The following is a 16,250-nucleotide window of genomic DNA, read 5'->3' as shown; positions in this document are numbered from 1 at the left end:
GAAATGCTTGGGAGCAACGGAAAACACGATTTTTTATACTGTTACATACAATTGTTTCTAAGTACCAAAAAGACTGTGTACAGCATCCTTTTTCATGACAATTTGCCTCGGACCGATTTTAGCACGGCTCGTTTTGGCAACATAATCGTTCGAATATGACATATATAAATCAGATGATGGAAGATTTTTTTTTAATTATATTGTTTTAAACTACTTACAGCAATAAATGCTGGAAGAACATAACATCCATATACCATTCGAATCAGTTCGTCGAGATCAGCAAATGCGTGTGTGACAAATAATTTCACTCAATTTTCTCTGAAAATTTCTTTTCTACAAATTCAGATTCATACGAAAATTCGTATGCTCCCAAACAAAGTTCCTGAATTATGTTTCGTTCCGACCTCTGGTTCCGGAACTATGAAATTTCAGAAACAAAAATTCAAAATAAAATAAATTTATATACAAAATAATCAATTTTATTCAATTATGCCTTCGGACAATTCCGAAAAGCTTCAAAGTTGGACTCAAAACTGTTGTAATTGTTATGTTGTTATCGTCATATGGCCATACGAATCGGTTTGGGTTATGCTGGTTCCTGAATACCGGCTCTGGAAGTACCTTAAATTACCGTAAACTCTAAAGTGGAACTTACATAACATGGCATGTTTAATCGATTATCACACTTTTAGATTCAAATTCGATCCGTTTTGCAGTTCGAAACATTGCAGAGTAATGAGTGATTAAAATCTCAAATTGTCGCTTAAAACGACAGTCATTAAAATAATGTCATGAAAACTTAAACACCGAAGAATATTCATGCAAAAAACACATGCGGATTGATAAAAAAAGGTATCATCTCACTGCTAGGTGGATTAAGCACGTTTTTTTTGAGTAGCTTCGTCATTCTGTGCCATTTTCTAACAGATGGCTTCATTTTTTTTCAAGATGAAGAAAACAGCCACCGAAAATAATCATATTTTGGTGGAAGTGTATCGTGAGCGAAAGGTGTTTGCATGGTTCAAAATTAGCGGTTTTGATTTGGCAGACGGAGAACTAGTTTGAACATAAAGAATAGGAGGAATCCCTCGATCTAGAGCCGGCGTAAACGCAAGAAGAACATGCAAATCACTCAAAGTTACTCAGCCAGCCATTCGGTTGTTTGAAAGGAATGAAAATTTTTCAAAAGGTAGGCAGTTGGGTGCCGTGTGAAAGGAATCCAAGAGACGTCGAACACCGTTTCTTCAAGTGCGAAGAACTGTCTCAAATGGCACAAAAGAAAGTTTTTAATCTTGAAATTGCTACTGGCCGTTGAAAAGGGGAGCGGGTCATTTCGCCGAATACCATTTCGCCAAAAGTCGTTTCACCGAATGAGTCACTTCGCCGAAAGAATAATTTTGATTACATAACATTTTTTTTTATTCTTATGTCTCCTGGATAATTATTGTCATAAGCCACATAACCGAAGCTAAGATGATTCGGCGGCACAAGGCCACCGAGGCGATACCAGCTGAGTTGGCCGCCGACCCGCCGTCGTAAGCGGCGGTCTCTTGCATACAAACCTGTAACCGCCTCGTTTGCTCGGTCTACTCAAAGCTAGGTTATTTTGCTTTAATAAGAACGAGCGATAGCGAAGTCGGACAGCACACGAACAAAAACAACGATTAATACATTAGATACCGAAAACATTTACTTGGTAGAGCAAATTCTTTGGTAAAAGCAAAGTCCTGACATTACCTTCCTTTTGTGGAATTTTTCCTTTCTGTTTCAACATACTTCACGGCCAATTCTTAGAGTACAGAATCATTACATGGATAGTACTGCTGTCCTACTGACACTAATAATACTTCAATGTCGGGACTCGAACATACGACGACTGACATGTAATACCAGCACCCTATGCATTGATCTGCCAACCCGGTGCTTTGGTGCAACAAGGTTTGTAGGGAACTCCTGCCTAAGGATCATGAGCCAATCTGAAAACTAATATTCAAGAGAGTAGTCATTTGGGATTAAACGCGGAGGAATGAATTTATACGTTATTTAAATAAATTTAAAAAAAAAACGATTGTAGGTCAACAAAAGGGGCATAATCAATATCATCTATCATTTGTCTTTATTTTGAATCAAGCCTAATTACGATATTAAGACAATGAAAGGATTCGACGAAATTACCCTTACGGAGAAGTGGCTTGCGGCGAAATGTTATTCGGTGGAATGACCATTTCGGCGAAATGGCTTTTAATGAAACAGCTATCGGCGAAATGGCTTTCGCTGAAGCAGCTTTCGGCGAAATAACCCTTTCGGCAAAATGACTTTCGGCGAAACGGCTTTCGGTGAAATGGCTTCCGGCAAAATGATCCTGGTTCCCGATTTCCGATTTCTGAAGCACCGAAAGTAGTGTTGAAACTCGCCGATGGAACTTAGTCTATTTTAGTGGAGTGGACCGATTTTTATTAACTTTTATGTTCAAGTAAAAGGTCCTATGGTCCCATATAAAATTTCTGAATTTAATCTGGGTCCGAGCTCTGGTTCCGGAACAGGTGGTCGAAGACTGTAAGAAGGATCTCTCTCACTATTCTTCAAGAATGCCAAATCTATTTTCACAAACTTATAAATTTAAAGAAGTCTTACAGTTTCATACGAAATTCCTAAATTTGTTGTGGATACTACTTCCAGCTCCACAGGTTTTGGCCTTTCTCACACAGAAAGGCTATGCAATCATTGTGAAAACCGACATTTGAACCGACTCAGTTCGTCGAGTACGCAACATGTTTGTTTGTGTATGTGTGTCAGTATTCAGGATTTCATTTCGGGCGGAACCAGTTGACTTCACCCCGGAACTGGTGCACCGAAAAAAGTGGTGAAAAACATCGAAACGGAACTTACATCGATTTCTAAGATATTGTTTGGTCTATTACAAAAACTTATATTCAAATGAAAGGCTTCTTTTTCCATATGACATTTAATTATTTGGAGATTTGTGCCTTGCCGTAACTTCCCCTAAATTTCCTGATGGGAAGGGAAGGATAAAAGGGACATGGGAGGGAATTGTGAAGTGGGTGAGGTGGGAAAACAACACAAAATATAAAGAAACAAATCGTTTTGCATCCCCGAAAGGATGCTGAACGATCTGCAGATGTCAAAATGCACAGTTGATAAAACCTCAAACACCCGAGAGGATTTTGAGATTATACAAAAGCGATACCATTTTGCATTCCCGTAAGAATGCAGAACGATTCGCAGTACGAGGTCTGTTCAAAAAGTACCCGGAATTCTCATTTTTCTAAAAAAGTATTTATTTATTCGTCTACATCTATATGGTCCCCTTCAAAGTAATCCCCCCTAGATATAATACACTTATGCCAGCGTTTTTTCCAGTCTTCGAAACACCCCTGATAGTCACTTTTTGTAATGCTCTGTAGCACTCTCAGCGATTCTGCCTTGATCTCTTCAATCGATGAAAAACGCTGTCCTTTCATGGGTCTCTTCAACTTTGGGAACAGGAAAAAATCACACGGAGCGATATCTGGTGAATAAGGAGGTTGGGGCATGATTAAAGTCTTGTTTTTAGCCAAAAAATCACGAATAAGCAACGCAGTTTTGGAACGAATTTTGCTGCCACTCGTTTCATGCCCAAAACATTTGAAAAAATATGATGGCATGAGCCAACTGATATGCCAACTTCATCAGCAACTTCTCTAATAGTGATTCGGCGATCATCCATAATAATTTTTTCCACTTTTCCCACATTTTCATCGATTATTGACGTGCTGGGTCGACCGGAGCGTTCGTCGTCTTCAACGTCTTCGCGGCCATCTTGGAAACGCTTATACCACTCCTAAACACTTGCTTTTTTCATAGCAGACTTACCGTAGGCTCTCTGTAACATTTCGCACACTTGGTTACACTTTATTTCATTTTTCACGCAAAATTTAATACAAATTCTTTGACTTTTCAATTCTTCCATTGTTTAAACTAACAAAAATCGCCGAGCTCGTCTACACCAGCCGCTACAAGACAGAATGTAAACAATGAATACAGCTGAAAATTTCACCATACATTAGGGACATATGTACCAACACAAAAAAAAAATTTGACCACCGGACTCTCCAGACGCGCGCAATTAAAAAATTCCGGGAACTTTTTGAACAGACCTCGTATGTACGAGCAGAAGTAAATTCGGCACCCCATGAAGAATGTCAAACAATCTGCTAAATATTTTTTAAGGTCAATACAGAAAGGATTCACTCACTCCAGGAAGAACGATGAACCGATCCGACTATAGATACTTACCACATTGGGTGTGAAACGATAGAGTATCCTTTATTTTTAGCTCCGTATACACAGACTCAGCCATGTATGGAGAACCAAGAACTCGAATACGTAGTTGCGTCAATACGGGACAGTTACATATCAGATTACGGTAGTAAGGAGTGTATCGATAAGTAGTTAGCAACATTCAAACAGTTATTACTCTGAAATGGCTTAATTTTTTGCAGCGTGTTTTGCGGTGACATGTTTGATTACATGTCAATAATAGCTGCGCAATCGTTTGGTTTCGGTACGGTTTATCGTTTCAATGATGAGTCGAATTGATCCGGAAACGCGAAAGAAAATTCTGCACACTTGGTGCTCATGAAGTGGTGTAACGTACAACGAAATTGCAAAACGGGCGAAAGTGCACCACACCAGTTTCAAAAATACTATCGAGAAGTTCGGTAAGACCCTTTCCATGAAGGATTTGCCCCGATCCGGTAGAAAAACGGGTCCCAGCCAGCCCGGTCGGGACTTAAAAGTGGTTGAATGCATCAGGAAAACCCCATCGGCGTCGACGCGGGATTTGGCCAAGCAGTTCGACACCAGCATCGGGATGATTCAACGGATCAAAGTTCGGAACTCCCTGAAAACGTACAAGAAACAGAAGGTGCCGAAAAAGTCCCTGGTACAGCATGTTCAGGCCAAAACAAGAGCGCGAAAACTGTATAACCGGTTTCTACAGAATAAAGACGGATGCATCCTGATCGACGACGAAACCTACGCCAAGGAAGACTCTCGAGCGCTGTCCTGACCGCAATATTATACGAAATCGGTGTACCAGGATCTGGAGGACGCTGACACCACGGTGGTGATGGAAATGTTTGGGAAGAAGGTGTTGGTCTGGCAAGCAATTTGTACCTGTGGTTTGCGGTCGTCGATTTTCTTCACGAAGGGTACAATTAACGCCAAGGTGTACGAGGAAGAATGTTTGAAGAAGAGAATGCTGCCACTGTACAGAAAGCATAAGGCTACTCCTCTCTTCTGGCTGGACTTGGCTTCAGCCCAGTACGCCAACTCCGTTCTACAGTGGTTGTCAAAAAATAATGTACAATTCGTGGACATCAAGCCACCGGACTGCCCGGATCTTCGGCCAATTGAAAGGTATTGGGCAATTGTCATGCGGAGTTAAAAAAAACTGGACAGCTGCCACCAGGAAAATCACAAAAGTAACTGTGCAGAATTTAATGAAGAATGTCTAGTCCAAAGTGCGAGCGTTGCACAAAAACTAGGATTTTCTTCAATATAATCAGTGAAATGCATAAAAATGTAATTTTTCTACAATATATCGAAAACTGATGTCAAAATATGTTTTTTTTTCGCTTTTTTATTCAATAATCAATGTTGCTAACTACTTTTCAATACACTCCTTAGTTATTTGGAGATTTATGCCTTGCCGTAGCTTCTCATCAATTTCCTGATGGGAAGGGAAGGATAAAAGGGACATGGGAGGGAATTGTGAAGTGGGTGAGGTGGGAAAACAACACAAAACATTAAGATACAAATCGTTCTGCATCCTCGAAAGGATGCTGAACGATCTGCAGTTGCCAAAATGCACAGTTGATTAAACCTCAAACCCTCGAGAGGATTTAGAGATTTCACAAAAGCGACACCATTCTGCATTTCCGTAAGCATGCAGAACGATTCGCTGTATGTACGAGCAGAAGTAAATTTGGCACCCCATAAAGGATGTCGAACAACCTGGTAAAACTTTTTTAAGGTCAACACAGAAAGGATTTATTCACTCCAGGAAGAACGATGAACCCTTCTGACTATAGCTCCTTACCACATTGGGTGAGAAACGATAGAATATCCTTTAATTTTGGCTCCGTATACACAGATTCAACCATGTATGGAGAACCAAAAACCCGGATACGTAGTTGCGTCAATGCGGGCAGTTACATATCAGATGATATGAAGTAGCGTAATCGAATTCACACAAATCACATGAATAATACTCAGCACGCACATAGACCGCACATTTACCTGAGATGACAAGGCCGATTTTCACAAATGATATAATGGATTAAAATAAAAAGTTTTTTATTTCAGGTTCCCGAAGTACAGAATTATGAGTGCTCAATATCTCAAATAGTTATACACGTTTATATTTCTTCATTAACTTCTATTTGAGTTGAATAAGTACTCGACCTTTTTTGCAGAGTCGGAAGGTTGATGAAAGCACTTCGATTCTCATAACGTGACAATTGAAGTGAATTCGTCTTCGCCAAGACCGATGTGGATATGAGCCAAAATTGTAACTCCGTATACTGCGTAATGTTTCTTGAGACAATGCACCTCGTAGAAACTGGCGCAGAAGCAGGCAAAACTTGCAATCGAGAATAATCGAGAACAATCCTCAAGACTTGATGATGATGCGATGGTTTTTGCGAGGTGGTCCGAGAAAGCTCCCTTGTTCCAATTCGTGGAGAACGAAAAACATCTTCTACACACTTAATTTCCTTTACCGAACTCAGTAATATTTTACCGACTTCTACTCAGTTGAACGTAGCGCAATCAGTTCAGTAATTTATTTATTGACGAACGTTCCGTAAAACTGAAGTTTGTTCGAGCTGTCAGTTTTCACTATACTGATCAGTAATTTGTGATGAGGATTCGGTAATATTATACTGTTTAGTCTTCACGGAAAGATAACCGAACGTGTTCTTAAAAACAACTAACTAGTTCAGTTATTCGTACAGTTCAGTACAGTATAAAATCAATATTGGATATTTACTTTAATGTTTGGAATTTCGGAAAACTCACACCAAAACAATTGAAATTCAAATGCATTTTGTTTTTTATTTTATATATGAATATTTTTCTATAAAATAAAATCCAAACTTCTTCGAAAACATTTCCCAGTTGTTGTAAGCATTCCGATTCTTAACAGTTTATCTGCAATGTGGCTTTTATAGTTAAACACTTTAGTTTTTATAGTTATTGTTAAGATGACATGTTGTAGAAAGAATTATATTACTTACTGAACAGTACGAATAACAAAGCATCCAGACATTGAACTTTGTTCAAATTTAACTCCAATTTACTCATTAGCTAAAATTCAACTAAAATACAAAATGGCGTACTAGATGTTTACGTATGACAATTAGATTCGGCAATTTTTACCGAACGATTCGTTAAAAGTTGATAAACTGCTGATCGTTCCGTATTATTTCTGTCAAATTTACCGAATTATTTCAAAGTGCAAACTGTTTGGTACATAATTACCAACTTTTCGGTACATGTATTTTAGGCAAACGAATTTCGGGAAAAAAATTATGCGGAATACGTCAATTATTATAAGAATAGCGGACAATTCGGTTATTTATATCAAAGTGATGATTTTTTCCGCAAAAACATTACCGAACAGAAAATCCGAAAATAAGGGTGTAGATTTTTTGGTCATACCATACAAACTTACCTTGACCATACTGGTTTGGTTTCAAGCTCCGGAAGTAGTGATATAAAATTCCAAAACGAAATTCACATCAATTTCCTAGAGATGATTTGGGAACAGATAATAGTTAGAGGCTACAAAATCAGGTGAACAAGGTGGATCCTTTCGTTCCATTGAGTCGTACCAATTGTCGAAGAATCATTCTTTTATCTGGTATATAATAATGGATCTAACCAAACATGTATTTGCAAGGCACTTGTGTTCGTTTTTTCAGTTCTAAATAAGTATGTGCGGGATCCAGCGGTAGGATTTCTTTCTCCACTTCAGAATCGTTCGAATTTTACTTGTACCCCTGTTTTAGTTTCCATTTTAAGTAGTTTTGATATTGTCAGTATCAGTAGAGTTTTGACCATCACTAAACTCTTAAAACCACTCTCACGGTGTAATCTGCAAGATCAACAGGTCCATAAAGTTCATCAAACTTTCTTATTGTTTCCGTTATTGATTTCTAGGTACGTGCCTGTGTGTATTTATGTGTTGTGTGATAAAAATGTGCACTCGATTTTCTTAGAGATGGCCGGACCGATTTTCACAAACTTGGATTCAAATGAAAGGTCTCTTGATCCCATAGGTTGCTATTAAAAATTGTAAATTGTGCAGAGAAGTGAAAAAAGTGTACTCGATTTTACCAGAGACCGCTTAACCGATTTTCTTCAACTTAGATTTAAATTTAAGACGTTAGAGTCTCATAGATTGCATTTTCATTTCATATGCGTCCAACTTTCGGTTCCGGAGTTATGGGGTAAAGGGAGCAAAATGAGCTAAAAACGTGCACTCGATTTTCTCAAAGACCGCTCATCCGATTTTCACAAGTTTAGGTTCAAATGGAAGTTCTTTCTTATAATTCCGTACAATCTTACCGAATTTCATTCGGATACGACTTCCGGTTCCGGAATTACAGGCTGATAAGTATAATAATTTCATTTTCAGGAGCGTGTTTTTATACATGACACGGAAAAATCGAACCAAAAACATTCAAATAGCCGTATAATTCTTCCATTCGGCAAGTATGACTTGTTTATTACCAAATACGTTGACTTTGGGTATACCGGATTATCGTTCCCGGTTCCGGAAGTACCAGAAAAGTGCTCGTGTGCTCCTAAACGTAAATCACTCCAACTTCTCAGATACGGCTAAACCGATCTTCCCAAACTCAGATTCAAATAAAAAGTATTATGTTCCCATAAGTCAATGTAGAATTTTATCCAGATCCAGCTTCCGGTACCGGAAATACTGAGTAGTGCGTATGAAATTTCAACCTGTCGTATAGAGCGATAATGCAATTTGATTTATTGGTTATGCTAGTTGCTGACCAAACAAATCGATTTCAGCTACACCAGTTCTCAGCTCCCGGTTCCGGAAGTACCAGAAATAGTGGTCAAGAACTAAAAAACGGAAACGGATTTTCTTCATTTTCTCAGATTTTCACAACTTAGACTTAAATATAGAGAAAGGCAAAAAAGGTGCTTTCGACTTTTGTTCGGAAAAGAAACGAAGAATTCCTATTCTTTTGGATCAAAACGGCTATGCTAGTCTATGCCCAAACAAACTTTTTTGTTCTTATTCAATATTCAATGAAATGTGTTTTGATGAATTTCTTCGTAATAATAATGAAAACTGAGTTATATGAGAAGGGCATCAATCCACCACTAGGTGGATTAAAACAGACATTTTTCTAGACAATGTTGGTAAAGACCAGATAAAAAGTTAATTTTTTCAGGTCACGATACATGCACCCTCATTCGGATGAGATAAAGACAGATGATCCTGAATACATAGTTTGCTTTTACATTTTCGTAACCCTCAGCGATTTAATGTCCGTCTCACGTTTTATGCCGTGATAAAAATTTATAGTTTTCCAAATTGCAAGCAATTAGACCCTAGCCTTACATCTATATGTTGTTCAGGGAAAGTTGACATCCGGCGGCTCTAAAAACATTCTCTTGATGGACGAATTAAACTTAATGGAAACTATTATGTGGCCTTGAAGTTTTGAGTGTTAATGAGTGCACTCTACAAACATGTCGAGCAACATAATTCCTCCCACTAGATATATGACACACGAATCATGCGGACCGATATGTCTACGTCCCACGCCGTTGCACAAACCCCGTTCTTCCCCCGAGGATCGTTACTGGAGCGTAAAATCGAGAAAAAGACAAGCGTGAAGAAGTTTCTGCTTCTTATCAGATTCAATTAGGGATTTTCTCATTTCCTTAACTGAAAGTGACTGCTTTTTTTCTACGTTTGCTATAAGGCATCCCGTTTGTGCCCGTCAAGCTGCTACTATTAAGAGCTCCGGGGCATGGTTCAGCCGCACTGATCATAAATACTATCCTTCAAGGTAAAGAATGCAGGCGAGAGCGGTAGCATGTGATAATTGGGTGTAATTAATTGCACGTGGGCGTGATTGGAAACATGTTCTGCGCCAACCGTCGCGAGAATATTATTCGAAAAACTAGGTGGTAATCAAGTGAATAATAAATTGTATAAAAATTAAATTAATCAAACTTTACATGTATATTTTTTCCGTGAGAGTTTCGAAAATATCCGACTAAAAATGATCTTTGGAATACTTCTAGTAGTAATCAATGGTACTGATTGTAACACTAATGTTTTAATTTTATCGCAATAATTGTATGAAGTAAGTAATTTCGTATATTCAATCAATGTTATGTTAACAATGTTTTAAAGACCTTCCTTGCTTTCCGGAGCTTGGCCTTCATTATCGCTCAGAATATTTCTAGTTTAGTTCTGGCTAGTTTAAAGGATTTACTTCCTTCGGTACAAAAACAACATCGTTAGATTCGTTCCACTCCATTACATGTTTCGCGTAATGGCACGATGTTATATCGACCTTCTTCTTCTGGAGCTTCTCCGGAACATGCAGGTGGGACTTACCGACGAAAAACTTCAGACCAGGGGATCTGTTTGGCGTCCACTTCAATGTACTCTCGTCTTCATTGCTATGCATTTCAGCTGCAACACGAGTGTTTGTACAGATATCGGTTCGGTTAGACGCCTTTCTCACCTTGAAGACAGGAAATCCGGCCCGCTTCATTGTATGCAGGATGAACCAAACAGAAGAATGGATTTTCTTGGCCAAGTTCCGAACCAAACGATCCGGATTGGGCTTGAAGTTATCTTCCTTGAGTTCGCGGGGTTGTATTTCTTCGCTTTTCTTCCGCTGCCAGCTCGCTTACAGGACCATCTGGGTCTCCTTGAACGATTTTGCCACACGAGTCGATTTATCAATTTCCTATTGTTTAGCGATATATCTGTGGGCAGAGTTACCATATTTACAGATTTTTCTGCAAAACCACAGTTTTTTTTTTCTTATTTTGCTACACAGAATCTTTGTCACAGATCACCGATTCTATCAAAATTCACAGATTTCTACAGATTTTTATGAATATTGCATCAAAAGTGCCGATTTTCAACATGTTTCTCACAGATTATGATTGAGAATATACAAAATAGATGATACATAGATTTTTCAAGTTGATTATGATATGGCAACTCTGTCTGTGGGAGTGGTCTGGACGGCATCCTTATTATGTATTGTCGAACAATTTTCTGTTTGTGAGAAATTCTGGCAGCCGGCAGAAGCCTGGAAAGATCCCAGCAGCTGTCAAAATTTTGCAGGCGTTATTCTCTCGCCACTTCACTTTTTGCAAGATCGCTTAATCCTTCTTTTTTTCTGTTCGACTTCATTTGATATTCGTCAATCTTGCATGTACATCTAAAAATTAAAAAGAGTCTTGAGACCGGGTAAATGAAATGAAAATACTGGTATATTGAAAGAAAAAGCTTTGCATATTATGTTTGGTAGTGCAAAAGCTATGTTATTTTCCTCCATTTAAATTTTCTAATGAAAAAAAAAACAATTGCGTTAAAAATGAAGAACCGATTCAAAACGGTCTTGCCAGTCTTGTATGGCAAAAATCCGACTGAAACAGAACCGTTAATAACCGCTAGGCCAAATTTTCCGCCAGAAACGGTTGTAGCATTGTTGCCAGACTCTTGACGGATTTCTGCAAGCATTCTGGTAAAACATTCTGGCAGACACTGTCAGGCATCTGGACACTGAAGGTTCCCCTTATTTTAGAAAAACGCTTTCAAAATTTATTGTCTATGAAATCGAAGGAAATAGCTTTTTTTCTAGGGAGCGCATTGCGTCTAACACTCTTGAAAAATTATATTTTTTCTTTGTATTCTATTATTTGGAAGGGGGTTTGGTTCGTAAAAAACCACAAGGATCTGCCCCATGGGGTTGTTCAAGCCATTGATGTGAAACAAGGCAACCAAAATTTCTAATGATCCACATTTTCACTCGAACAGTTCAAACAATCGCACACTTTTGAATCCGCAATTGCACGAGTCTGCTTAGATTGATCTTTATTAGGAACCAACACCAAACACGCGAATCCAGAATATAGACTCTGTTTGTCTTGATTTGTATTTGTTTGGTAGCCAACGAAATAACATCAATATCCCAAATATATACATTTATATCTTTGTACCAGAGATGGAAATAAGCCCATTTTGCGCATAAAAATGTGAATCAAGATTTCCAATTGTGAGTCAAAAAACCGAACACCGTGAATTAAAAAATTGGGTAACAAAACTTAAATTGCGATTATGTTTTTAAATTGTGGGAAATGAAATTGAAGACCTTTTCAAATTCTAATTAAAACCGAAATTTATCTTATCAAAAACCATTCATTTAAAAAATTCATTATAATATCTACAATAAATAAGTGATATGAAAAGATAATACTGACTATTTTTATTTACTGTGAATCAAAAAATTTGCTTATTTCCACCCCTGCTTTGTACATACTTGCGACTTGAATTTCGATATGTATGCTTCTCTTAATCAAGCTTGTGTTCAAGTTTTGTATGCCCGTAGTTATTTTTATAACGTTTAGTTTCTCTACCATTACTGCCATTCTGCGATTTTGGTTGAAGCGATAAACTTTTTCTCATTATTATTAAAGTTCATCATATATCAATTCGAAAGTAATCTTAAGCACTCAAAGTTTACCCTAGGGTAGTTGCGAAAACGACATAACATGGAATTTCATCCAAATTTGCATAACACAAGCCTAAAATCGTTTATCGCTTTGTGTCTTGTTGTCTAGCAACAACCTACCTCTGGTATGCTACACGTAGGACTGAAACGTTAGCTATAATTTCGCTTATATTCATAGATTCGTGTGTTTCCAACAGCTTCGCTTTGCGTCGATTGGTGAAATAATTTTACTGATTGAAACTAAACTGACTGAGCTGTAAGTGTTCAAAAGCTGACCACATTTCTACTTGTATTTACCTTCGAATTTGTAATTTATTTATTTATTTATTTTATTTCGTCAAGCAAATGTAGACTACATATAAATGGTTTACAATGTTTACTTAGATACTACGCATTATTTCTACCACTAAGCTGGAATTTCATTTCATTTTTGGACATACCAAGGTCAAGATGTTCGCAATATTGATTGTAGTGGCGCATTATTCGATTGATTGGGCTATATTTTGCATAATTTGTTCTAGTGTTTCTTTCTAAAAATAATTTCCTGATTCGTAGTTGACGGCTAGGTGTATGAAAATTTAATTGCGATAATAAAGAAGGTTGCGTTGAGAAATAATGTCGCTGATAAAATAAAGCATTGCAAGGTCGCGGCGTTCTTTCAGTGTTTGAATATTGATGAGCATGCAGCGTGCTTCATATGGTGGTAAAGGAAATGCTGTCCAGTTTAATTTACGAAGGGCATATAAAAGAAATTGTTTTTGAATAGATTCGATACGTTCCTCGTGAATAATATTGTATGGATTCCATACTAGGCTGCAATATTCGAAAATAGGTCTGACATATGTACTGTATAATAATTTAATTGTGTATGGGTCCTGAAAGTTATGACTGAAGCGTTTAATAAAGCCCAGCATGCTATTTGCTTTATTGTTTATGGTAATAATTATGGCTAAGTGAGAACCCTGAGGTACGCCAGAAGTTACATTAATTGGTTCAGACAGTATATTTTTGTAGTTTGTGTAGAAGTAATGGTATGTCAATACGGTCGAAAGCTTTGCTAAAGTCCGTGTAAAGAGTTTCTACGTAGTTGCCAGCGTCCATTGCATTCAGAGTGAATGTCATAAATTCTAAGAGATTTGCTGTAGTTGACCGCCCTTTAAAAAAAACATGTTGTTTGTTTGTTATTACATTTTTAAGTTGATGAAAAAGTTTTTCGTTCACAATTTTTTCAAATAATTTGGAATGCATGAGATAATGGCTATTCCACGGTAGTTCCGAATGTTAGATTTTGCACCAGATTTAAATATTGGTACAAGAAAGGAAGATTTCGATGCTTTAGAAAAAGTAAATTTATTAAGTGATAAGTTAAAAAGTAGTTGAAGTGGTAGTGTAAGTTCTTCAGCAAGATTTTTTAAGAATAGTGGTGGTATATTGTCAGGTCCGGGCCCTTTTGAGGCGTCTAAGTTTTTCAGTGCTGTCGAAATGTCATGTTCTGATAAATAGTTTACAGAGATGGAGTTGGAAAATTCAGATATGAAAGAGAAGTATTCACGGTCACGGTCAGTTTCTGAATAAGATGTATACACTTCTTGAAAAAAAATTTGCACCCCTATATAGAAAACAAAAAAGGGTTGCAGATCAAAAGATTTCGTCATTTGGGATTTGGCTCGTGAGAAGAGGTAACGTAAATAAAGAGTTCGTAAATGGAGGCTCGGGAGTATTTCCGAGACTTCCGGGAATTGGAAACTCTACAAACTGAAGCAATTTTGAGCGACATTTTGAAGAATTTTTTGCATTATCGCTCTAAATGATAGATGCCAATTTTATACACACTTAACCCTGTATTTCCGGAACCAGATCTCGGACCCAGACAAAATTTTACACTTATTTATGGGGACATAATACCTTTCATTCAAAGTGTTCTGTTCGATTTTTCAGTGTCGTGTATGAAAACAGGCTGTTGAAAATGAAGTTTTTATAATTATCAGCTTGAAATTCCGGAACCGGAGCTGGTATCCGAATAAAGTTTGATAGGGTTCTATTCAATTTTTATACCTAATGTTTTTTATACGATTTTTGATATCAAAAGTGCCCAAACGGGTTTTCCAAACCAAATTACACTTATCCAATTTTTGCATTAGGCCCTTCAAATGCATTTTTACTAATACCTTCTGTTCCACGAATGTTGCCGAATAAGCGACGATCTGAACGATCCCAGATGAATCAACCTAAACTTGTATAAAAAATTCGCTCAATGAAGAAAATGTTTTAATATAATTGTTTGGATGACAAGCGAAAGGCATTATCATACCGCTAGGCGAATTCTGCACATTTTTACCTTTTTTTATATATATAAAAAATAGGTATAGAATTCGCTCAAACTTTCGAAAAAATTTCCGAGGCCCGGAGGGCCGAATGTCATATACCAATCGATTCAGCTCGATGAACTGAGCAAATGTCTGTGTGTGTGTGTGTGTGTGTGTGTGTGTATGTGTGTGTGTCTGTATGTGTGTTGTCAACTAAGAGGTCGAGATCTCAGAGATGGCTGGACCTATTTTGATCAAACTAGTCGCAAATGAAAGGTCTCCCCGTCACCCAGAACGCTATTGAATGGTTTTGAGATCGGATGTTTACTTTTTGAGTTATACGAAGTTTTATGTCAAAATTTTCAGTTTTTTGACAGTATCTGTCACATTTGACCTTGAAAACAGAATATGTTTTCAGACTTAGATTTCGCTTGGTAATACCTATCCAACAAGCCATAGATTGTTAAAATCCGTCCATTTTTAACGGAGATATCGATATTTTTGTGTAAGCCTTATTCCAGTAGAAGGAATTTTGAGCGCTGTATGAAAAAGCAATGCTTGGGAGCAACATGAAACACGATTTTTTATACTGTTACATATAATTGTTTCTAAGTACCAAAAAGACTGTGTACAGCATCCTTTTTTATGACAATTTGCCTCGGACCAATTTTAGCACGGTTCATTTTTGGCAACATAATCTTTCGAATATGGCATATGTAAACCAGATGATACCAGCATTATCGAGTTGGAAGTAATTCCATAATTATATTTATTTAAACTATTTACAGCAATAAATGCTGGAAGAACATGACTTCCATATACCATACGACTCAGTTCGTCGAGATCAGCAAATGCGTGTGTGACAAATAATATCACTCAATTTTCTCGGAGATGGTTAAACCGTTTTCTACAAACTCAGATTCATATGAAAAGTCGTATACTCCCAAACAAGGTTCCTGAATTACGTTTGGATCCGACTTCTGATTGCGGAACCACAGGATGATATGTGAAACGAAATTCAAATAATGCAATTAATTTTTCTCGTAGATGGCTGAACCGATCTAAGATTCTAATGAAATCTAAGAATCATCTATGATTCAAATGAGAGGTCTTAAAATCCTATAAAACCTCTTAC

The 16,250-nt window shown here is 37.4% G+C and overlaps 1 protein-coding gene across 1 annotated transcript in view; it reads left to right on the top strand.

Moving 5' to 3' along the window:
- The window catches only part of LOC131433096 (RIMS-binding protein 2), a 258,477-nt gene that overhangs the window by 2,625 nt on the left and 239,602 nt on the right, over positions 1-16,250 (top strand). The gene's annotated exons all lie outside the window — the stretch shown is intronic.

This window comes from Malaya genurostris, chromosome 2 (assembly GCF_030247185.1).
Source record: "Malaya genurostris strain Urasoe2022 chromosome 2, Malgen_1.1, whole genome shotgun sequence".
In the NCBI taxonomy this organism is placed as follows: domain Eukaryota; kingdom Metazoa; phylum Arthropoda; class Insecta; order Diptera; family Culicidae; genus Malaya; species Malaya genurostris.
The sequence above is the reverse complement of the archived record's forward strand: the minus strand, read 5'-3'. Positions and strand labels throughout refer to the sequence as shown.